General features: G+C 35.3%; 1 pseudogene; it reads left to right on the top strand.

The window, feature by feature from the left end:
- The first annotated feature begins 4,430 nt into the window (after positions 1 to 4,430).
- Positions 4,431 to 5,405, top strand: LOC123782864 (thymocyte nuclear protein 1-like; annotated as a pseudogene).
- The last annotated feature ends 19,450 nt before the right edge of the window (positions 5,406 to 24,855 follow it).

Genomic DNA, 24,855 nt, shown 5'->3' with positions numbered 1-24,855 from the left:
TCTGATGAACACTCTGGGTGGGAAATGTAACTCCAGAAGTTTTTTTTAATTTTTAAAGCCATGAGCCTAGATGAAATAGCCAATGGAATGAGCAAAAAGAAGAGAAGACCAAAGTCTGAGACTGGAAATGTTCTAATTTAGAGACTGGGGAGAAGAAAAGGAACCAGCAAAGGAGACTGTCCTACCATTGAGGTAAGACAAATCCCAGAGAGAGTAAAGTCTTGGAAGAAATGTGGGGAAGTATAAAAAGGAGAAGGGTATGATCAACTGCTTCAAATGCTACCTATAGGTCAGGTCAGTTGGCTTCAGTTACTTTGGGAGTATCTTGATGATAATATTTTTAATAAACTGATGAGGAAGAAGACATGATGAAGTGAGAACATGTGAGGAGGGGAGAAAAACACCTGTTTTAGGTGTTTAGCTACAAAGGGGAGCAGAGTAATAGGAAAGTAGTTAGCAGAGAAAGTGGAATCAGAAAAAAAATTTTTTTAAGAAGAAATAACCGTATATGTGTATGTTGATGGGAATGATCCAATAGAGAGTGGGAAAGTGATGATGTAAGATAAAGATGGAATTATTTCTGGAGCAATGAGCTTGTGCTAAGCGAGAGAGAGTGGGTCTACTATACAAATGAAAACAGCGGCATTAAATGTGAGTATGACAGTATAGTGAAGATAATAAATATTTTCATATGTTGAAAATAAAGCCAATGTACACATATAAAGTGTTACTTATGGTGCTGGGCTAACAAATTATCAGTTGAAGTAGTCTCAGTTAGAAAAATGTACAACATATTCAAATAAGCCAGCTAATTTTTTAAAGGATACAGTGAAGTAATTTTAAAGATTAAATATTTGAAACTTTTTTGTCAGTATTATAATTTTAACATAGTTGAAAGATAACCTATTTTCTTAGCATGTAATAGGTCCAAAGCCAAACATTATACACATCATTAGAAATATAATTGTGAACAAAGTATGTTTGTTCCTATATCTTAATATAAGGCAAATATTATAAAGCACATTTTAATGGAGAAAAAGTTGGAAAATATGCTTCGGAAAAATAAATATTTTTAAGGACATTTTTCATTAATATTCAAAAATAGAACACTAAAATATTTTGTTTAAAGCTAGGCTTTAATCATATATTACACAAAAATAGTTAAAGTATTGTTATTCCCAAGGGCATTTAGGAGACAATATATTGCCAAGAATGGAAAATTAATATCAAAACCGGTTAGAAAAAGTAGTTAGCATCTCCCATATATCCTGATTTGACTAATTAGATTTATGTAATCCATTGAAACATCAGCCAGATTACAGTAGCAAATCTGGTAACATTGGATCATACTATTTAAAAATAGGAGCATCTGGGAAGAATTAACCTAAGAGGAAATTTCCTTTTCCACTGTTATTATCCGCATAAGTTTAAATTCAATTTATGCTACCATTTATGTTTACTCAAAGGCAGACACCACATATAAACAGGTCCTTCTCTTCTAGCTCCTGCTCATCTGTTAAAAATTTTTATTTGTTATGATCTTTGCCCCATTTCCTTTTCGGGTTAAATTTTCTCCTTTATGGGTTTGCTGGAAAAAAAAATCTCAACTACTGTCATTTACACCAGAGGTGAATTACTACCATTAAGTGAAGGGATATTTGTTGCAGCATAAATGCCCTATCTGTTGGACAAAGCAATCTGGTCAACCCAAGAACCCCCTCTTCTGTCACCATAGAAAAGCTGGAGCCCTGAAAACGGGAATCAGGAGCTAATGCTTTATAGGTGACATAAAGTTTGCAGTTGGTCTTGACCCTTGCAATGTCAATCCATTTCCTCATATAGATCAACCCCAATCAATTTGTTTGAGTTTCTGTAAGAATAACGGCCTCTTAAACCATCTCTTGATCATTTACCCTTTGCCAAACATGTGGTACAATTGTTTCTGTAATTGCTAGTAAGCAAGGAAGAGTGGTCAACATTATGGTAAACTGATAATCTAAAGTCTGAGAATTTTTGCTTCCTATGAGGTCTTGGTGAGTTGAAGTTATACTTGTCACTGCAGAAACAGAGATCTATCTATCATCTTTCTACCTACCTATTTATCATTTCTCCTCACATATGATGCCACCACTGAGGCACTTCCTCCGTTCTTTTATTTTTAAGAATCCCTGGTTACAAAGGTCTACCATTACTAAGCACAAAGAGAAATGGATGGTTGCATTCTGGCTGTGCATTAAAATAAATAAATAAAAAAAAATAAAAAATCTATTTTTTGAGTATTTGTGTGGTGAGTATTCGAAATACATCTTTCAGATCATTGGATGAATTTTGTATTAAGTCTTTAAGACATGTTTTGTTGTTGTTGTTGTTTGTTTGTTTTAAATCCTTTCTCCGTGTTTCTGCTAATTGAAAAGTTTCATTACAATTGAAAAGTCCTTTGAAAACAACACCATGCTTTTCTTGTCATTGCTGCATGGTCAAGCACTTTCAGGCTTCTGGTCTCAGGGCATGTAATCAAGAAAAGAAATACAGAAAATGCTATTCTATAGGCCCTGACCAAGCAATCCCAACTCTCTTCTTTGTTTTACCACTTTTTTGTAGACTTACTGCTCAAATTAGAGCTTCTTGCTCATTGAATAATCTAAATGAGTTATTAATCATATTTGCTTCTTCAACATACAGAAAGCAAGAAGAGGATGATGAAGTTAGGTATTTATAGATGTTTTATAAGCAACAAGGCAAAGTTTAAATTACTTGTTGCCATTAACATTGAAGACAAATATGGGAAATTGAGTTGAAATTGTACCCTTTAAAAAAAATAGCCTAGGAAAAATAATTCTATATTTTGCTAAAACATCTCTCCAATGTCTATGTAGGGTTATATCCAGGGCTGTTTGGTTGGTCTCAAAGGCTCATGCTAAGCTTTGATGCTTGTATAAGTTTGTGTGCATGTGTGTGTGTGTGTGTGTGTGTGTGTGTGTGTGTGTACATGAATATATCCACTAACATTTGATATAAAAACTTCTATCACTCAACCATATAACTCAAATACTATGTATAATAGAAAACCACCATATGGAAGATTCACACACTGTGGGGTGTAAACATCAAGCCCAATGTCTTGAAATATTTAAAGCCATATGTGGTAACAAATGTTTGCATCAGTAACCTGGGTGTAAACTGAATTTTTGGTGCAGCGTTTGTATCCCCTGGCTTAATTAACCTGTACCATTTTACTCTATATTTGACAATATGAAAATTTATGAGTGAATTTTAATGATCTCACATGTATTTTCCCATGTTTTCTATATTTCAGTAACAATGTGAACTCAAATTTTTTGGTAGATCACATTTTTTCCAATTGAAAATAAAAATGTGTTCTGGGGTGGGAAAGGCAAGTTGGGTTTGGGACAGAGATGTAGTCAGATGCTTTTTGACCATGCTTCATGAAAACTTCATTCCCTCTGATGAAAATCTAGCCTGATAAATTGAATCCTGTGACATGGAAAGTCACTTCATATTATGAATTCTGTTGATAGAATGATGATGACAAAGCAGTTACAGATTATTTAAGTAGCAGAATGAGAGTTTTTTGGATTATAAATGTATGTTAATATTTTAAATTAAGCCTTATCTTTATGAAATATGTTGTTTCTTCAAAAATTTAAAGAAATAGGAAGAACTGCAAAAGAGCAATGCAGCTGTAAAAGAGCCGTAGGCAGCTCAGCAGAGAGCTGTAGGGCAAAAATTGCCTGTAGAGGAGTATTGTATAGAGCAATCAACAGGAAGCCTTAATATGCCTATCACGCTCTGTCATTGGCTGGTAGCTGCCTAGGCAGAGTGAGTATTTGACTCAAATACTGTAATGGATCCCAGAGGTACGACAACTCAAGGCTATTATCTGACTGAATTCTATGCAACAGGTTCATTCTTGAAGGTATATCTGAGTGGTACACATTTATTGCCTCCACATTAGTAAATGCCAGATTTTTTAAAATACCATTTATAGTAACAACAAACATTATATGGTGCTAGGTATTAATGTAAAAACAACAACAACAAAGTTCTGCAAGAACTTAAGAAAAAAAAGAATAAAACTATGGAAATCATAACAGAATAACTAAATTTAGTAGTATACAGTAATTACGGATAGCAATAATATGTATAAATAATTACTCTACAAAAATATAATAACTTCACAAATTCAATGAGATTCCAGTTGATAGCTTAGAAAGATTTTTAAAAATATTTATGAAACATTAGGTCTTAAGATATCCAAGACATTCATGAGAAAGTCTAACAAAATGAGGAGACTTGTTCTACCAAATAACAAGTCTAATTATAAAACTGTAATAAATAAAAAATATCATGTAATACATCTGCCGGGTGGTGGGGTCAGTGCTGTGAGAGAACACCCCTGCAGGGAGACCATGATTAAACCCCAGAAGAGGCTGGTTGGGGCTTCTGAGCCTGCTGGGCCAACAATAACGGGCCAGCAGGAAAATATATCAACACTAAGAACCCAGCAGGGACATCAGCTTAAGTGGGAAATTCCAGCCCGAGGAAGACCAGCCTCTAAAAAATGTGGGAAGAATCTAAGCAGTTACTGGCTGATGAAAGTCAGAGACAGAAAGCAGACTAGAGAAAGGTGTAGATGTGAAGTTTAGTGCTGAGGATCTTAAAGCACAGCGCAAGCAGACAGCGTGCTGGGAGGGTGTTCGCAGCTACCAGGACATGCCCAGAACTTCCTTCCAACCATGAAGCTGGAGGAAGAAGCCTACTCCTACCATAGCAACTGCCAGCAGCCAGGCATCTCAGGACTTGCGAAGCTTGTGAAGGAGGCTTACCCAGACCAAACAGTTTGAGAAAAACAATCTCCATTATGAACCATATACCAAAGAAAACCCTAAATGGTGTCTGTGCCGTTTGTTCCAATGATGAAGTGTTTCATTACCCTGGCTGAGCTCAAAACCCATCACCAAGCCCTTAAAAAATATGGTTCTCTTAGAGAGGCAGACCATAAAAGAGACTCTTAACTATAGAGAACAAACTCAGGGTTGCTGGAGGGGAGGTGGGTGGTGGGGATGGGGAGTGAGGGGGGGAGTGGGGAGGCTAAATGGGTGATGGGGATTAAGGAGGGTACTTCATGATGAGCGCTGGGTGTTTTATGTAAAATAATGAATGATGAATCATTAAATTCTACTCCTGAAACTAATATTACACTATATGTTAACTATCTGGAATTTAAATAAAACACTAAAAACATTAAATCTATCTATCTATCTATCTATCTATCTATCTATCTATCTATCGCTCTCTTTACTTGCCAGAGACTCTCAATTCAGCCCCTGACCCTAGAGGAATTTAATTTTATTTTGAACTTGGAGAAAAAGAAACCAAGTTAACTGGGACACGGTTGCTGGAATGTGCAAGAAGTTAGTTACTCTAAAGAAGTCAAGCTTTTATAAGACAAAAGGTGTGAGGAGGTTTGCTTGTTATGTTCACCTGGGATTGTGTACATAGGTGGTTTTCATGTATCTTTTTCACTAAAGCATTAATATAAAAAAATGGGGGGTAATAGAATGAATTAAGAACTAAAACTTATCAATCTATCATATCTTAATAAACAATGAAGTGAGGATATTCATCATTTAGAGTTACTGGATAAGTGATTTCATCACATACAGTTTTAGAAAAGAAATGGGGCCATATTTCATGCCATATTTAAAAATCAAATACAAATGACATCACCAAGATGACCACATCTTGACTCTTTCTGACTTTGATCTCTCTCACAGGAACAGTTAATATCTGCTGAAGACCAAGACACCCCTGAAAGAATCCTGGAACACAGGGGTGAAGCTGAAGCACCCCTACACCTCAGAGACCAAGAGAGTCTCATTAGAGGGGTACGAGAAAAGGCTACACGTTAACCACATTGTCCTTCCCCCAGGCAGTGCAGACCGTGCAGGGACAACTCCCCTGAGTCTTTAGTTCTTCTGGTGGGAAATGACAACCCAGAGGAAATAACCAGCTTCCCCCAGCATGGGGGTCACTTTGTGGGAGTCCCTACTCTGATCTTGCTCCACAGGAATTATAGGGGAATCTGTGGGACCCGAGCAGAGGTTATATTTATACCAGATAGACTTCAAACTAAAAGTGGAAAAAAGAGACAAAGAAAGTCAAAATATAATGATAGAGGGGTCAATACATCAAGAAGTTACAACAACTTTAAATATTTATGTGTCCAAAATTAGAGCACCTAAACATACAAAGTAAAATTAACAAAGCTAAAAGGAGAAATAAACAAAAATACAATAATAGTTGGGAACTCTAATACCCCCACTCATAACAATGGATAGACCACCCAATCAATTAAGGAAAAATTAAGGAAACTGTGGATTTGAATGACACTATAGACCAAAGGGACATAACAAACATACACAGAGCATTCTAACCAGCAGCAACAGAATACACATTCTTCTTGGGTGCCCCTGGAACATTTTCTAGGCCATAAAGCATGTCTTAGCAAATTCAAAATTGAAATTATACCAGGTATCATCTCTGACAACAATGGTATAAATCTAGAAACCAATAAAAGAGGAAAATTAAAAAATTCATGAACACATGGAAATTAAACAACACTCCCCTGAGCAACTAATGGATCAAAGAAGAAGTTACAGGAGAATAAAAAAAAAATTTTGAGACAAACAAAAATGGAAAGACAACATACCAGAACTTATGGGATACAGCAAAAGCAGTTTTAAGAGAGAAATTCATAGCAATGAACACCTACATTAAGAAGCAAGAAAGATCCCCAAAAAACAACCTAACTTTATGTTTTGAAGAACTATAGAAAGAGCAAACTGAACCCAAAGTTAGAAGATAAGGGGCTGATGGGAGGGGGAATTGTAGGAAGGTGGTCAAAAGGTACAAACTTCCAGTTATACAACATATAAGTGGAATGAACGTACACCATGATGGCTATAGCTAATGCTGCTGTGTGATACATAGGGAAGTTGTAAGAGAGTAAATCTTAAGGTTACAAGGATATTTTTTTTCCTTTTTCATTTCTTCTTTATTGTAACTAGATGAGAAGATGGATGTTAGCTGAACCTATTGTAATCATTTCACAATAGTGAAATGTGCCTTAAACTTATATAGTGATGCATGTCAGTAATTTCTTAATGAAATTGAAAAAAAAATCAAATACAGGAGGATGAAAACCTAAATATGAAAAATACAACTTTAAAATTTGGAAAAATTACAAAAGAATATCTTATGATATGAAGGAGGAACTAATTTTTTTACATGAGAGACAAAAACATGGCCATAAGTAGACAAATTTGACCAAACTGAAATTAAAAACTTCTGTTGAACTAAACATGCAATAAAACTAAAAGCAAATAACAGAATTAGAGAAACCATTTATAACTTAGCAAATTAAAAAATAGTGCTTATAATGTATTTTTAAGGCCCCACAGTTTAGTACGGTTAAGAAAAAGTAGGAAGAACATAGGCAAATGAAGAGACCAAACAATTCTTAGAAGTAGAAATATGAATTATCAACACATAAGAAGAGTGGTGAAACCCCACTAGTAATTAAAGAAATAACTATTTTTAATGCCAGAAGAAGCCACTTTCAATTCTTCAGATATGTTGAGAAAATATTTAAATCTACAAGTATCAAGTATATTTGCTTCTATATTGATGAGATTTTAAATGCATGCAGCGACTTTGGAGAGCACATTTGTCGATATCTAATGAAGTTGAAGATGCCTATACCTTATAGCTCAGCAATTTCACAACAATATACTTAGCGAAAATTTCATTGTAGCGTAAGAAGAACTGTCCCAAAATGTTTGTTATAGCATTGTCTGTAAGAGCAAATATCATAATCAACCTAAATTCCCACTAACAGCAGAACAAATATTTAAATTGTGCTTAAGCCAGGCAGTTTTGGCAGAGTGATTTAGAATGATTTTTTGGAGCTTCTCTGCCGGCGTGTGAAATCCAGCTCTATCAACTTTGGGCAAATGTAGCTCTATGCTTCAGTTTCTTCATTTGTAAAATGGAGGTAAAAATTGTGTCACCTTCATGTTTTTTTGTGTATAAAAAATAAATAATTTATATTAATAGAATTCAGATTTAATCAGATACATAGTAAGCTTATAATAATTATGAGCTATTATTAGTATCAGTCATATGACAATACACCATGCAACAGATAAAATGAATCAACTCAAACAATATCTATCAATGTGAATGGATTTTTAGAAAATTGTATTTAAGACATTTTTAAAAAAGATACATAAAACATGATACCATTCATATAAATTTAAAACGTGAAAATGATACTATATATAATCAGTGAATATGTTCATTTATTATAAAAGTATAAAATCATGCATGGGAATTCATCTGTAACTGGAATATTTTATTTAAAAAAATAGACCTACGGGCACCTGGGTGGCTCAGTTGGTTAAGAAGCTGCCTTTGGCTTGGGTCATGATCTCAGGGTCCTGGAATTGAGCCCTGCATCAGGCTCCCTGCTCAGCGGGGAGTTTACTTCTCTCTCTCTCCACTCTCTCCCTCTGCCCACCCCTTCTCACGCTCTCTCTCTCAAATAAATAAATCTTTAAAAAAAAAAACAAAACAGACTTAAGGGCATGATGTACAAGTGTATAAGAGCATTGCTTGGCTCTTCTGTATCTTTTTATTAATGGTTGAAATACTTCATAATTAAATATATCATAATGTTAATTTACTTTTTCACCAAGAACTCTGCATTTCCCAGGCTCTTAATTTTAGTTCCCCTCATTAATCAATTTTTAGAAAGCTTCTATAGCTCTTAAAACTATAGTTTCATTTAATTATGTAGTATTCTTTGGTAATAATTAGACCAAATCCATATGTGTTATAAATTGATTTTATGATATAAATATGCAATAATCCCTTTACTAGAATGTGTACACATGTTAATTAGTATAAATATTTTGATAAGTACAGAACATTGGCTACAGAAAGATCACTATTTCATCAAAATAGAGAAGCAGAAAACAAGAAGTATAGGACTACTTGTTAAAAACCGGGGCATACTGCACATATGGTGAAAGAATGATTTCCTTCGAAGCTTCCCATGGTGCCTGACCTGTGACCATACTCCATCTCTTCTACATCTTCTCATTTTGGTAGCGTTTCTGATAGACAAAATAGAGTCTCCACAGATCCTTCTCAGAGCCTGTAGTGAAGGCCTCGCATCATTCGGACAAGAAGTTGGCAACCATTTTCTATGATGAGCAGGAGAGTAAATATTGTAGACTATGTTATCCGTATGACCTTAGTCACTATACTCAACTCTGTAGTTGTAGTGCAGAAGACATAGACATAGACGAGATACACATGAAAGGGCATTAGAACCAATAGGTGGTTGGCTGCAATTTCCAACTCTGATTCTAAGTCTCTACAATGACATAGTCAATCTCTCACACCTGTCAGAGCCCAGTGAGACGCTATTAATTTCCTCTTAAAAGATACAGGACAGTAGATTGCATCAGTGCCTTACTCCAGAAACCCAACAGTGTGTTGAGTTATTCTACTTCAGGAAGTAAACCTATATTAACTATTGATTATTATTATTATTATCAACTATTGAATTATTAACTAATGAATTATTAGTAACTAATTATTAACTAATGAGTCAGAACCAAGAAGAAAGGCTAACTGTTTCTAAACCTGTGTTAGTAGGATAGCAGCCTTTCTGGCCCTGGAATAATCTAGGCAGCAACCTTCTGACAGAATTCTATTACTTATTGCTACCAGTGAGAATATATCAAACTATGATCCTTTTCAAGCAGTTGAAGTAGTCATTTTTTTATTATTTCTTGTTGTTCAGTGGAGCAGCCCAAGATTATCTTTGACCTTGGAAATGACTCCAAATAGCCACATTCGTTGATCTCTAAGGACTTCAATGATGGTTGTCCCACCAATGGTTTTAGTTGAGTTAGTGGTCCATGAGTTCATCCACAGCCCTCTATGTGATTACAAAGGCTAGAAGCCTGTACTTTCACTTGTTTCCTTCTCAGCCATGCTCATCCTGTCATCGGTGTAATGTATCAGTGTAATGTATTCAGTGCAATGAAAATTGCCATGACAAAATGTAGGGAAATACACACATTTGTATAGAATAAAAGACAAACTGCTAACTCTCCCAGATAAAAATAAATTGCTTCAACGGGTCTAAGTATATCAGGACCCAGATTATTGCTTAACATAGTTTATTACTGTACATTATAGAGGAGATAATGTGTTTTAATACAGTTATTACATAATGAATACAGCAATGATTGAGATATTGGTAGTCTATATCGGTCTTTAGATTATATCTGTACTTTGATTTGGTGGGGAGGAAAGTAAAGGGGTGTTAACAAACTACTCTTCTCCTAGATTTCTTTGTTTAATATGAAGACCTCCTTACTTTCACCCACATGGCTGGATTTAGAATTTAGAACTTAATTGAGAATATGTGGGTTTAATTTGACTACCGATTGGTAGGTTTCCCATACTTAAAGTCAAAAAACTATTGAGTAAATGTTATCATTGTCTTCCCATATCTGAACATTTCTCAGTAAAAATGCTATGCCCATAAAATACTAGCTATTACTTATTCTGCATTTACCATGAGTCAGTTATGCACCTAAATAATTTATCTGTACTATCTAACAATTCTTATAATTCCTTTAGATATAGCCTTTTCTTGTTCTATTTTATAGCTGGTAATTCTGGGAATAAAGATATTCAGAGAGATATTAGAACTAGTTCTTCTGACAAGCCTGTGGTCTTTACCAGGTTTTTTTCATACCATCCCTATTAATCTTTTAGGTGAAATAAAAGCTGTTTTCTCTACTATTCAGACATGTGAGGAATATAGACTATAAAATAAATGAGTTAATGAGAAACAAAATATGCCTCTAAAAGAATTAAGCATTTGTTAGTCCCCAGTCCAGCTCTTGGGACAGTGAGTTCTCAGACATTTCTTCTGCATAATACCAGTTGAAATGTCACTTGTGGGTTTATGAATAGAAAAACAGGACAGAAAGAAGGGTCAATTAAAACTAGTAAAACCTGATGTAGCAGCCAGATGGCTGACCTTTCTCTCAATATCATCTCAGAGTACCCAGATTCTAATGTCCTGGTTTATTGTCCCAATGGCAAGGCATTAGCATGGTTGGATCAGCCCACACCAGGCTATTGCACTTTCAAACTTTAAGCCAGCTGGAAAGAGACACTCATAGTTCTGGACCTCAACTCTGTGCTCTGAGTCAAGCTGTGAGGACAAGCCAAGAAGCTCTTCCTGCACTCTGACCTGTTGGTCGCAAAGGGAGTATGTTTCCTCTTTCAGCATTGCTAAGCTGTTTTCTCACTCACAAGTATACGTAATGTTGGGCATGGACAGGAGGTCTATTCATTGAACATGTCATTGGACAGAAAGAAATGGTTACAGGCTCATGATTCAACTTGTAGGTAATCTAGCTTTCCCATTTCTTCTATTTCTGCTCTTTTTTGAATGCTATTTTTGACAGGTCATTCAATGTTTCTCTATCACCATTAGAGTGAGAAATTGTAATTTACGCCAGTCCAGAATCCATTAGATAGGCAGGCAGGAAGGAAGGAAAAAGAAAGGAAGAAGGAAGGAAGGAAGGAAGGAAGGAAGGAAGGAAGGAAGGAAGGAAGGGAGGGAGGGAGGAAGAAAAAATTTTAAGCGGATTTGTAGTGAAGAATTAACTGTACCCAGAGAGGTTCATTTGGCCTTAGTCCTGGCTCCTAGGAAGTAACTTCTAAACCCTTGGAATTCCCTGAATGAATGGAATATCTTTGGTATTCATGGGTGGGCCTCTGGGACCACAGCTGATAGTTTATGCTAACAAGATGATTGCTGGTAGGATAGGCTCCTTGGACCCCAACTGATCATTTTGCTAAATAGATGACCCACTAGGGGTTGACCAGGTCCCAAAATATCAACCATGTGATCAGAGAGTTAGGACTGTTGGCTATGTGAAATCAGTCTGATCTCCAGGGGTTGGGACTAGAGATTGATTTCAACCATGTGGGCAGTAAATCATCCATGTCAACGAAGCCTCAATAAAAGCTCTGGACAGCAAAGCTAGAGTGAGCATCCTGCTTTGACAATATTTCATGCACATATTGTTACACTTCAGTGCCAGGAGGGTAGCATATCCCTTGGGACACAGAAGCTTTATATTTGCAACACTCCTTCCAGTCTTACATTCTGCCTTGTGTGTTTCTACTTCGTGTCCTTTTGCCACAACAAAACCAACACCAAATATAGTGCTTTCCCAAGTACTGTGAGGGGAAATCATTTAATGTGAGGTCGGTCATGGGAACCCCCACATTTTTAGCCAGCTGATCTGAATTGAGGGTGGCCCTTAGGACCCACAAACTTGTGAATGATATCTACATTCTTGGGTAGACTTGGCAGTCTGAAGGGCTATGACCTTAATCTTGAGTTTGGTCTAACTCTGAGTAGCAGATCTTTATTGAAATAAGATTCGTACAATAAAAATACACAAGAAATACATAACCTTTTATATAGTAATATTAATGCCAAAAAATTCTCCTAGGGTAGTGGCATATAATCCGAATTATAAAATGGATTGATTATAAATAAGAGAAAATTATAAATAATAAAAAATTGAGAGAAAATAACTGAGTAGTTCAACTCTCTCTCATCAACATTCTTTTTAGTATGTATTATAGCCTGGTTACTGGGTTAGACACCAAAGATAAAATATTGAAAAAGATGGATATACTACCCTAAACTGTAGCACTAACAAATGGAATAGTAATTTATTCATTTAGATGAATAGACAATTTTAATATTCTATGATGACTCCCTTGATAATGGATGAACATTTTGCATTGAATCACATGGTGGCACCCAGCCCAGACCTGAGAGTCCAGAGTAGATTACACAAATGAAGTGAACAAACTAGAGTTGACTGTAAATAACAAAATATCTGATTAGCAGTGGTTACAAATAAAAATATTTTGTTATCAGACAAAATAATAATTTAAAATAAATAAGAGGTAAGTGATACTAGATTTGGAACAAAAGCTCAGTTCTATCACCTAAGACCCAGTGATATCATCGAGTATGGCATTCTATTTCCTGCTCTGCCATCTTCAGCATGCTGGCTTTTCAATCCTGGGGAAGGATGTTTTCTGCAAGTCAATGCCATCATATTCAAGGGAAAAAGGATAGAGTAGGATCGTAGGCTTTTTCCTCAAGTTCTGCCTTTTCATCAGGAGTATATGCTAGAGCTTTTGCCAAAATGATGCCATACGTGTCATTAGTGAGAAGAAAATACAGTGAGGTTCTGATAGAAGGGAATGGGATTTCCATAATTAACTTTATAACCGGGTGCTGGTGGAGGGGCCATATCCATTCTGAAATCAGGGAACGTCCACCCTTAACTAAGATCAAGTAGGATTTGGCTATTGGTAATTGACAGCATCTACCATAGGACAACCTAGAAGCTAAGCCATCGTGGATGATTAGGATTAGCTAAAAAATATGGAGATCAAAGGGATAAAATGCGGAAAAAATTTTCAGACAGAATAACAGCTAATTTTTCAGAGAGAGAAACCTTGATAATTATTCTGAAATACCAACAATTTATCACAGTGTAAAAGGTGATTGTTGAGAAACGAGATGATAAAAACAAAGAAAGAATAAAATCATAAATACCACAATCACTTAAAATGAAATGTTACCAATTAATCAAAAGGATAACTTAAAAGATTATATGAAATAGACATGCAGGCGTACCTTGGAGATACTGCGGGTTTGTTTTCCAGACCACTGCAGTAAAGTGAGTATCTCAATAAAGCAAGTCAAATTAATGTTTTAGTTTCCCAGTGCATATAAAAATTGTTTACACTAACCTATAGTCTATTAGATGCTCAATAGTATGTGTCTAAAAAATACACATATCTTAATTAAAAAATACTTCATTGCTAAAAAAATGCTAACCATCTTCTGAGCTTTAAGTGAACTGTAATCACGGATCACAGATCACCACTACAAATGTAATAAGGAAAGAATTTGAAATATTGCAAAAATTACCAGAATGTGGCATACAGACATGAAGTGAGCAAATGTTTTTGGAAAAATGGCACTGATAAATTTGATAGTGGTAAGGTTGTCACAAAACTTGAGTTTATAAAAAAATGTAATATCTGAAAAGTACAATAAAGCAAAGCACAATAAAATGAGGTGTACCTATATTTATGGATAAATTAAGGAAATAAAACTAATAAATGTGCTTTGGTAGAAAGCATACATAATACGTACAGGGAATATTTAACACACAACACAGATATAACTGGGAGAAGATACTAGGATTATGGATGCTATATAGTCAACTATTTTATATATTACTAATTTAGTTGACTAAATTAAAATGCTAGTTTCCCAGCAGCACAATGTTTGGCCTTACTGCCAATTTACAAAATAGAATGGTCAAGTAAAACCTTATTGTCTTCAAAGTTCAAGCTGCCCCATGTGGCTGCATAGATTGTGCACTGCACAAGGTCACCCAAGAGTCAAGTGTTGGTTCTGTTTGCTCTATCACTTGTCTTGGTGCAGGGCTGCACCTGGAGAGGTTCCATTTTTAATTCCCATAAAGTACCACATGGAATAGCTGCAGCTCTTTCCCACTGGAAGAAGACTTCAGTATCTGAAATGAGACTTGAAGGCATTCATTTTCCATATTCTCTTTTCTCTCAACTAGCATGGCTATTCAAAGTTAACTGTAAAACTCATGAACTCACAAAAGGAATGTACTCGAAGTTACACAAAGACAGAAGAGTAGCAAAGTTCATGAAATAATGAATACCAATATTCTTATTGGGAAATGAGAAATCTTCTAAAGAAAAAAATATATGTCAGGCAACTGTGGTCCCTTGAGTGACCTCTGGGGATTCCTATAGATGCTCTTTGCAGAGAGCACTTTTTCTGTTCGTTATTAAATTATTTCCTAAACTTCCTTCAATTCTTTATAGTGCTGTTTGACCTACAAGAAAAAGGTATTGAAATAGAGTTTCTTTTCCCTTCTGACCAAATGAGAAGGGCAAGATTTGTGGAAGTTTTTCAAGAAAGGAATGAGCTTCTTATTATGGTGAATTATGTGAAGGAAAGGGCCAAAATATAATTTGGTTTCTGCTCTCCCTATTTAATCCTATTAGTTTCAGGCTTTGTGACATGTCTTCTGTGCTTTCCTGAGCAGTCAGAATCCCCTTTTGGTTTAAGCTGGTGGCATGAACAGCTGATTACAGTCATAACACAGGGAAGATTCTTTCTTTGGGGTTCATATAACAAAATAAGAACAAAAGGATTTTGTCAAGTAGAATGAAAAACATCTTAGAAGATATGGACATGATTGTTCCTGAAGCAGATGCCTTTTCTCCCAAGGTGGTCCTTACCTTACAAACCTGTCTTTGCTATTCCTAGAGGGACATTTTAACCAAGGTGTCCTAATAAGATCAACTTCTTAGCTGATCTGAAAGAAATTTTCAGAGACTGGCATTTTTCTGAAAGTAGTTTAGATTCATCTCAAAAGTCAGCAATCTGTTTAATGGCCTCAGCCAATTCTGTCCCCATATGGAGGAACTAAAAACAATAATTGCTACATTGACTGAACGCTTACTATGTGCTATGACATATTTAAGCACTTTACATGTATTTACTCACAAAACACCATATGAAGTAACTAATATTGTCATCTACAATTTACATATGAGAAAATTGAGGTATTTAGAGACTAAACAACTTATCCACAGTTAATGAAATCTGAAGCGATGAAGTTATATACAATCCTGGAAGTCTAGCCCAGAGTCCTGAGGACCTGTGACTTCTCGAAATGTTCAGACTGAATATTACATTCAGGACAAAGAATCATAGACACGTATAGCTCATCAATATCAGTATGCTGACTGGTGATTAAATTATGTCTACATTAATGCCACTAAGCATACAGCATCTCTGGAGATGACACATCCACTCTCTTGTAAATCTGGACATTTTATAGAGTTGGGGGGAGAAAATAACCGTTTTTTATGTTCAGACTGCCTGCTTGACTTAGGCAAACTGAATAGAAGTGGACTGATTGCTGGTATCTGTTCTTACAAATGAAGTGAAAAATTCCAGCAATGTGCTATCCAATTAAATGGCTGCATTCATGCAACGCTTCTCATCCAGATGGAAGGTTTTGTTTCATTATTTGCTGAAACACTTTATTCTCGAAGGCTACAATGTTCCCACATGCTTCAAATAGCATTTGTGCAGTTTGAAACAATACCTTCATTAAAAGATTTGGTGAAAACTCTGGTTTCCGGAGAGAAAGTATAAATGACATGGTTTCAAACCTGTCTGAAATACGAGGTAACCTATGAATTAACAGGAATATGGTACTACGTGTAGTGAAGCAGGTGACGTTAATGCTTACTTTTTTTTTCTTTAATCATAGAAAAGGGCCTTGATGCTAAGCAGATGGCAGCTATGTTATTCAGTCGGGTTGGGGAATGTGTCTTTTCCTAAATCTCTTCTCAGAAAGTGAATACAGTTACCTATCAGCAGTATGTATGCTGTTTTATAACAGCTGTTAGAGTGAGTGGACAAAATAAAACCCCACATAAGGAAACACTCATTTGGATACACTCACATGGCCTTAGAAATTAATTTAACAGTTTTGATTGTCAATTTCTGTTATCAGTCATTCTCTTCCTTCCTTTTATGTGGGCTAGTGTAACAGCCTTTCCATTGCGTGTTCTATCTGCAGTCTCTGTCATCAAATCCAGTCTCCACACATCTGTCTGAGTTGTTTCTGAAGTCATATATCTTATCTGATCATTTCAGTGCTAAACACTTTCAGTGGAAGCTTGATTGCCTGGTAAGATCCCACATTTTAAATACAGAAATCAAGAACCTTTACATTTAGCTCCAACCCTCTGCAGTCTTCAGTATCTAAAGATTCTGAAGATAATTCTCTTCCCTTCACGATTCATCCAACGATATGAGAGTAGTGGATAAAGGTAAGGGTGCCAGTCTCCTGAAGAATACCACACAAGGCTGTCTGAGGGCTCGGAGGTAGAAGTGGTTAGATGGGGCTTTTTATAGGTGGTGCGTCATGGCGGGATTGACAACAATTAGGAATTATTGAAAAAAAAGAAGTGGAAGGGCAAAGAAATTCAAATATAGAAACACGTTACCAGAACATTCATAGTCAAACATACTTTGAAAATGAGAAATTCTTTATGAATTAACTGACAACTACATGAAATAGGGATAATCTGCTACTATCTTTAGGTGATGTCAAAGAGCTCTACAAAGCTGTCATTTAAAATGCAGGTTGGGGGGTGCCTGGGTGGCACAGCGGTTAAGCGTCTGCCTTCGGCTCAGGGCGTGATCCCGGTGTTATGGGATCGAGACCCACATCAGGCTCCTCCGCTATGAGTCTGCTTCTTCCTCTTCCACTCCCCCTGCTTGTGTTTCCTCTCTCGCTGGCTGTCCCTATCTCTGTCAAATAAATAAATAAAATCTTTAAAATAAATAAATAAATAAAATGCAGGTTGGAAGACATCCAAATAATGAGTTTGACAATACTTTAAGAATCTTTATCTGCATGAAACTATAATGACTTTTGAGGAACTAAAATGAGGATAGCTTTATGCACTAATTAATGTAAAGATTTTTATTGCTTTATTATTAGATTTGTATCAAATAAATGTTAAACTTATATCAAAGCAAACTTTAATATATCAAAGAAAAGGTATATACATCAATTGTTCATTATTTTGAAACCTTGTCATGTAAAGTTAAGTGAAACATTGATTGTTCTCCATAGAAAATATATCGATATTCAGCAACACCAGCAATGTTTAAGTGGTCCTGTTTTGACCCATCCTCCTGAAGATGTTTGGTCAAACTTTTTGACAATCTTAGACCTGAAAAATGATAATTCATTTTATCTTTTTAACTTCAAACTCTTCTAATACAAATGATGATGAGCAGCTGGGTTCTATGTTTGAGATTCATTTATATTTATTGTCTGGGTGCTGTCTCCTCATCTTCGGGTTTTGACATGATTATATTCTTTTTCTTTAATTTTATGTGGTCAAGTTTATTACTCTTCTTTTTGACTTCTGGGCTTGGGATAATACTTAAAAATATATTTTGACATCCAGGTTAGAAGATTTTTCTGTACAGTTTTCTTTTCATAATTTTATGGTTTTATTATTTTACATTTCAATCTTTGATATTTCTTGAAATTTTTATGGTCTAAGGAAAGGATTAGAAAACTCTAACCCATGAGCCAATTGTGGTTCACAATGAGCCAAAGCCAGCCATATCAATTATTCATGCGCGGTCTACAGCTGCTCTTTCTTGCACTACAACAGCAGAATTGAAGAGTGATAGAAACCTGCAAAGCCAAAAATATTTATTATTTGGCCCTTCACAGAAAAAAAAAAGTTTGCTGACTCCTAAGATATGTAATACAAAATACTATATATATATTTATATAGTATTTTGTATATATATTTTGTAGGATATATATATATATATATCCTACATATCCTATATATATATATATATATATATATGTATATATATAGATAGTATTTTGTGTGTGTGTGTATATATATATATATATATATATATATATATATATATATATATATATTTCCCCCTCCCGGGAGTTAAACACTATTTATGTCACTTTTAGCCACTGATTTGAGAGCTACCTCTATAATATAATAAATTATTACAGATCTTTAGAAATGGAAGGCAAACACAACATACATAAGCACCCAAATTTCACAAACTCAGGTTAAATGGATCTTTTGCATTGTCTTATGTAAATGACTTTTGGATCTTTCCTTCCAGGAGGGAACTCTGGTCTGAGTAGCAAGAAAATAAAATTCATGTTTTATTGATTCTTCTTCCTATATCAGGCATATCCCAAATGTTTGTCAAGGAGTCATATCTTCCTTCTTCCTATAATTTATCAGTAGGAGAATGTTGGATGTATGGACAGAACAGATATAACTGGAAGATTGTCTCTCATATGTGATCCACCCCTCTGGTTGAACACAAATTATTAGTGCCATTAGCTTTGAATTGAGAGGATTATATTTATTTTTGAGTGTAAAAATGAAGGAGGAATCATTGTTCTTAAGTAATTTTGTCAGTAGTCTGATTGGATTGACAGAGACTTGCAATGATTTTGTCAGTAGTCTGATTGGATTGACAAAGACTTACTAATTGGTCTTCCTCTTGCTTCTCTTGAGATCCATGATATCTGTTGGTGATTGTGATTTGAATGCCTGGATTTGGAGATAGAATCAATTTGTGATGGAGGATCATTTTTCTCAGTGGAACGATGTTTCTCATGAGACACTTGAGAAATATGAGAAAAAGGCGTTCTTACATATGGTGAACTTTATATACACAAATCTACATGACAACCAAATGAAGATGTTACTTGCCAATATCTGACCTACTTTTTATTTTCTATTCTCTAAAATATTTACATAAAATACACTTTAGTGTCCCCGTGACTTTTGTCTTTGACAAACTCACCAACAACTCATTCGTATGCACAACCAGCCTCCCCTCTAGGGGGAATCAATGACTAAATGATGCCCAGACATCTACCAAATGTCCAACAGAGAGAGAAAATGGAAGACTGGCAAGCGAACTGACACTGTGAGGAAATAAAGAAGACTCTATATGTCAAGTGGAATTTAGTTCTTTAAAGGAACAGTTAAATCTGTAGTTTTCAGGTAACCTAGGAAGTTTTAAATGGCCGCTCATTGTGAGAAACTCATTTCGAGTACATTTGAAAGGCAGAACATCTAAACGTGCGGTGGCCTTTCCACCTCTCAGGAACTTTGATTGGGCCCTGACTGCGAAGGAGAATGCAGAGAACTGAGTCACCAGCACAGCTTCTATAGCACCCTGGGGTCCTTTGGAAACAACTCCTCGTCCAACCTCCTTCTAGGATGGGTTAGAACAGTGACTCCTCCAGGCAGGGGTCTGAGATAAACGACCTCCGGAGTCCTCGTTCAGCCTCGCAAGTCTTTGATTTTGAACTGACGAAGTGCGAGCCGACTTTAAGTAGGTCATCCAAAGAGCTCACATCCTGGCATGTAGTTGGCATTCACTAAATAATATGGCAGAGAGGGAGCGAGCAAGCGAGCAACGGACGTTTTTTAAAGCAAATCTTTCTACATATTTTTATTTTTTCCTAAAGATTCTGTAGCCGTTTTCTTTCCTGGGAAGGTGATTCTGTGAATAGTAGCACCAATTAGCATGGGCATGAATATGAAATTATATGGGATTGTTCATGGCACCCATGTTCATGAAGCTACTATGGAAAAATTAGCATAACAATGTTCCTGCCTGATTATATAATTGGTTGGTGAGGGCAGGTGTCATCTGGATGTTTTTTACCTTTTGGGCCAAATACTTTTTATTGCAACCTGTAATTATATAATTGGTTGGTTTTTGTTTTGTTTTGTTTTGTTTTAAATGCATGGGCTTAATTAACTCTGGGACCTTGGTGACTGATAAGTTGTCAATCACTTAACTCCTTGACCTACCAGCTTTATAGCTATTTTTTCTTTCACCTTCCCCACAAACCTTCTTATCTACTACCATCTACATTATATACCATAATATAACGTAGACGAAAAGTCAGATGCTGCTGTAGGTTATCGATATCTGTGGAACTTCCGTGACTTATATAATGGTGCTTCTTTAATAACTTACATGACTCATGGAATCTTAAAGTTACAAGAGACCTTTGTGGTCATCTAATTCAATGCCTTCATTGGTAAAAATGGAGACTTTGAGATCTTTGTCAGGTTTTTCCATCGCATGTACCAAAGCCGATGTCTTTCACTTAATAACAAAATGTATATTTTGCCTTTATTTCTGATAAATTATGTTACCAACAAAATTTCTTTTCAGAGACGATTAGGACAATTTCTTTCATAAACGCTCCTCTTCATAAAAGAATAAAAGATAAAGATGCTCATCCCAAATCCACACAGAAGTTGAGATGATTATTTCTACTCTGAAAAATAATTTCAAAATGATACACCTAGTCTCCATTTTCCTTTCCTCTTTGTTATACCTGAACAAGAGTTGACTTGAGTTGAGCTACCCTCTGAAGTTCTTTCCGAAAGAGAGCAAAGATCATTGCTCTCTGAGTCAGTATGAAACTCATTTCTCGGACTTCATTACCTCTTTCATTTAAACAATCATAGAATCTGGATTTTTTTTTTTTAATTCTCTCACTAACCATCTACACTTTGATGACTTTTTTCAGACAGTTCAATAATATGAATACTGTGGCTAACCCCTGGCTTCTTTCTTATATGAGTTCCTATATTATTTGTTGCAATGTACGTGTGTACTGTGCGGGATGGGAGACGCTCTCTCTGCATGGCTGATGTAAACAATAAGCTACATTAAACCAAATTCACACAAACCAATAGATCTGCAAAAGATTTATTTATAGAATAGAGGATATCTCTTTATTTTTATTGTAAAATGTCTTTAGAGAGAATGAAATATAGTGTTTTTATAAATTTGTTTTTGTTTTCCCAATGTACACAAACTATTTCTATTTTTTAAATATTTATTTATTTATTTGAGAGAGAGAGAGAGCAGAGGGAGGGGCGCAGAGAGAGAGAGAGAGAGAGAGAGAGAGAGAATCCTCAAGCAGACTCCACACTGAGCACCAAGTCTGATGTGGGGCTGGATCCCAGGACCCTGAGAAAGCTGAAATCAAGAGTTGGATGCTTAACCAACTGAGCTATCTAGGAGCCCTGTACCCAAACAATTTCAGAATGTTAGGAATTTTGTAATTTGATAATCTGAATAGCAATATGTAAGCAAAAATAATATTTAGATTGTTTAATAAAACGAAGTGTGGCTTAATATGTCTTTTTTCAAGAAAAAATTACAAATAAATTCCGTCTGTTTACTTTGGTGACTCTGGTGAGGCTTTATGTTTTTTATTTTCTCATTACAATACATACTTAGAAGTAACGAAATTGTTTTTGAATTTACATCTGAAATATGTTATCAACTCAGTTTTGTTAATAAGTGAAGTGCTGTGAATTAGAGGTGGCTTTTGGTAGATTGCCTGTCTGTTGCTCATATCTTAAACATCATTTCTCAGAATTCTAAATCCTATTAGTTAATGATGGTAAGAAATAACAAAGTTGAAGAAAATTGCCCTGCAAAGATAGGCTGCTATCAATCTACTCAGAACATTAGAAAAAGTAGCTTAAGTCTATTTCCTTTAAGATTAGTAGATTCCATTTAAATGATTTGACTATATTTAAGCATTTTTTTGGTCTTAATTAAATTTAATTCTGTTGGTAAATTTTAACTGGAGGTTATATAACCCCTGTGAAGACTATCTTTAGCAGTATAAAGAGCCAAGTTTTCTCCTGAATGAAATAACAGAAAATGTGTACCCATCTAACACATATTTTGTTTTTTAGATTTTTTATTTTTATTTTTATTTAGCTCACAGGTGCCAAAGACATGCTGTTTCATGTTTTGAATCTCTGTAATAACCAGTAGATGCATGCTCACAGAGAAGGCCATTCCCTCCCTCTTACCCATTAGAAGTATAAAGATCCCTTAAGAAGCATCACATGGGGATAGTGAAACTGCCAACAGATACCAAAATCATTTTGTTACTATTTTAATTATAAAATGCAATAGAAAGCTCAAGCATTTGAATATTCAAAGTGAATCATTACCATGTGTATAGGCAGCACATTTGGCAAATGCTGAAAAATTGAACACTGAGGATTTGTGATAAACTATGGTTACAACAAAGCTGTTGGAATTAACGTTTTAATTCATGCTTGTGGGTACAAAGTCATAGCTTATCATGCTGGCCAGGCAGACTTATTGAGTATTTCTGTTTCTGAACTCTTTTCATTGACATTTTAAAAGCTATTCCAACACGACGATAGAGTTTTTCCTTCTACTATCTATTACATGCTTAAGCAGCGAGAAGAACCCTTTAGGATGGATGATTGATACACATCAGTTCACATCAAACAATTTGAGAAGGAAAGAAACCAAATGAAATATTTTAAACAAAGGAATAGAAGAAACTTGAACAAACAAATAGAAATGAATTTTTTAAATAGCTATGATTGTTGCCCCAGAACGTATTAAAATTCTGAAAGAGAAGGCAAACATCTAAATTCTTTGAATACTTTATCCACAGGAATGATAACACCTGGAGGAAGACTCTTCTTTCATTCCACAAAAGACATTTGTTCAACGCATGTGCATTAAACCTTAACTAGGTGTCAGGTTTTCACTAGGCACAGGGGAGAAAATAGTGAATGAACACAGTCCTCAAGGAGCTTACACTTTAGCTAAAATGAAAAGCAATGCAGTTGATCTCAATGAAAAATGTTGTAGTACAAACATCTATCAAACTACCAATCAGTGGCATTCCCTGAGGAGTAAAATTTAAGGGGGCTGTCAAAATGAGTAGCATTACAGCTGACATAAACTCTTGAAAGAAATGGGACTGTGTTTTGTCTTTGAATCCTGCCTGCCTAGCAGAAGAACTGGCGGATGTTTGCTGAACTGAAGTACACTGAAACCATAATGATGAAAGATAGAGAAAATGTGGAGGTTTCTGTTTGTTTGTTTTTTGTGTGTTTTTTTTTGCCATAACAGATATAAACTTTAAAAGAATAAATTTATACTTATTTGACCAGTCAGCCTTCACAGGATTTCCTAGAACCCAATATTATCTTTATAAAGTCAGAGGTAAGAATCTTGAACCAGATTCCAGTACAGTTGGAGGGGCATGTGACACAGGCTCAGAGAAAATCACAGTTCAATCGTGGGTCATTAAAATATGGATTTCTCTCGCACTTTGGGCTCACTTATTCAATAAATCTGGGAAAACTAGTTTACATGTAGGGTTTTTTTTAAATTTTTGCTTAAGTATCCAACATGGTGGCAGATCTTGCTTTTTTTAGAACCAGCAGCAATGTAAAGGATCATTTCAAATAGCTTGTAAATGTTGCGAGAATTCACTATTCTTGTATAAACTCTGAATACATTTGATTCATGCTCATTAATTAAATCATGTAAGAGTAACTGCACTGGAGACACACGTTCTCAGTAGGAGAAACAATGGAAATCAATTTACATCAGAATGGAGCCCTATGGGCTCAAGAATCAAAACACCTTAGTTCATTTTGCTATTACTCTAGGAAAACAACATTTGAAGATGTATGTTTCTTTGAGATTACTGGCAAGAAAGAACCTTTTGTCATTTCCTCTCCCTTTTTCATTCTTAGAGAGAAGAGCAGAATAAGATAATCAATAGTTATAATTACGATTTTCTTTTTATCAACCCTTCAAGTGCCTTCATACATGTCATCCTTACCTTTAAAGATTACAACCTTTGCAAATCCATGAGGCATTTTCCTTTTTCCCTGACAAGGTATTTATTATTAACTCTGGAACTCAAATGCTACACAAATTAACAAAATGGTGACAGTAGTTATAAATAAGGTTTTAATAGTCATGGAAAGAAAATCATTTTATGCAAGGTAAGGAGACTTCTCTCAATGCAGTATAAAGGTGAAATAATTCGGAAGAAAGATGGATTTTCTGTATTGTCACTTTATTAAAAATGAAATGTTGAATTCTGACTAAAAATTAATTAAGCAACTCAGTTTATGCTTCCCAAGTCCTCATATTTGAACACCTGC

Source organism: Ursus americanus, chromosome 1 (assembly GCF_024610735.1).
Source record: "Ursus americanus isolate L20-20 chromosome 1, mUrsAme1.1.p, whole genome shotgun sequence".
NCBI lineage: Eukaryota > Metazoa > Chordata > Mammalia > Carnivora > Ursidae > Ursus > Ursus americanus.
This window is presented reverse-complemented; position numbering and strand designations above follow the sequence as displayed.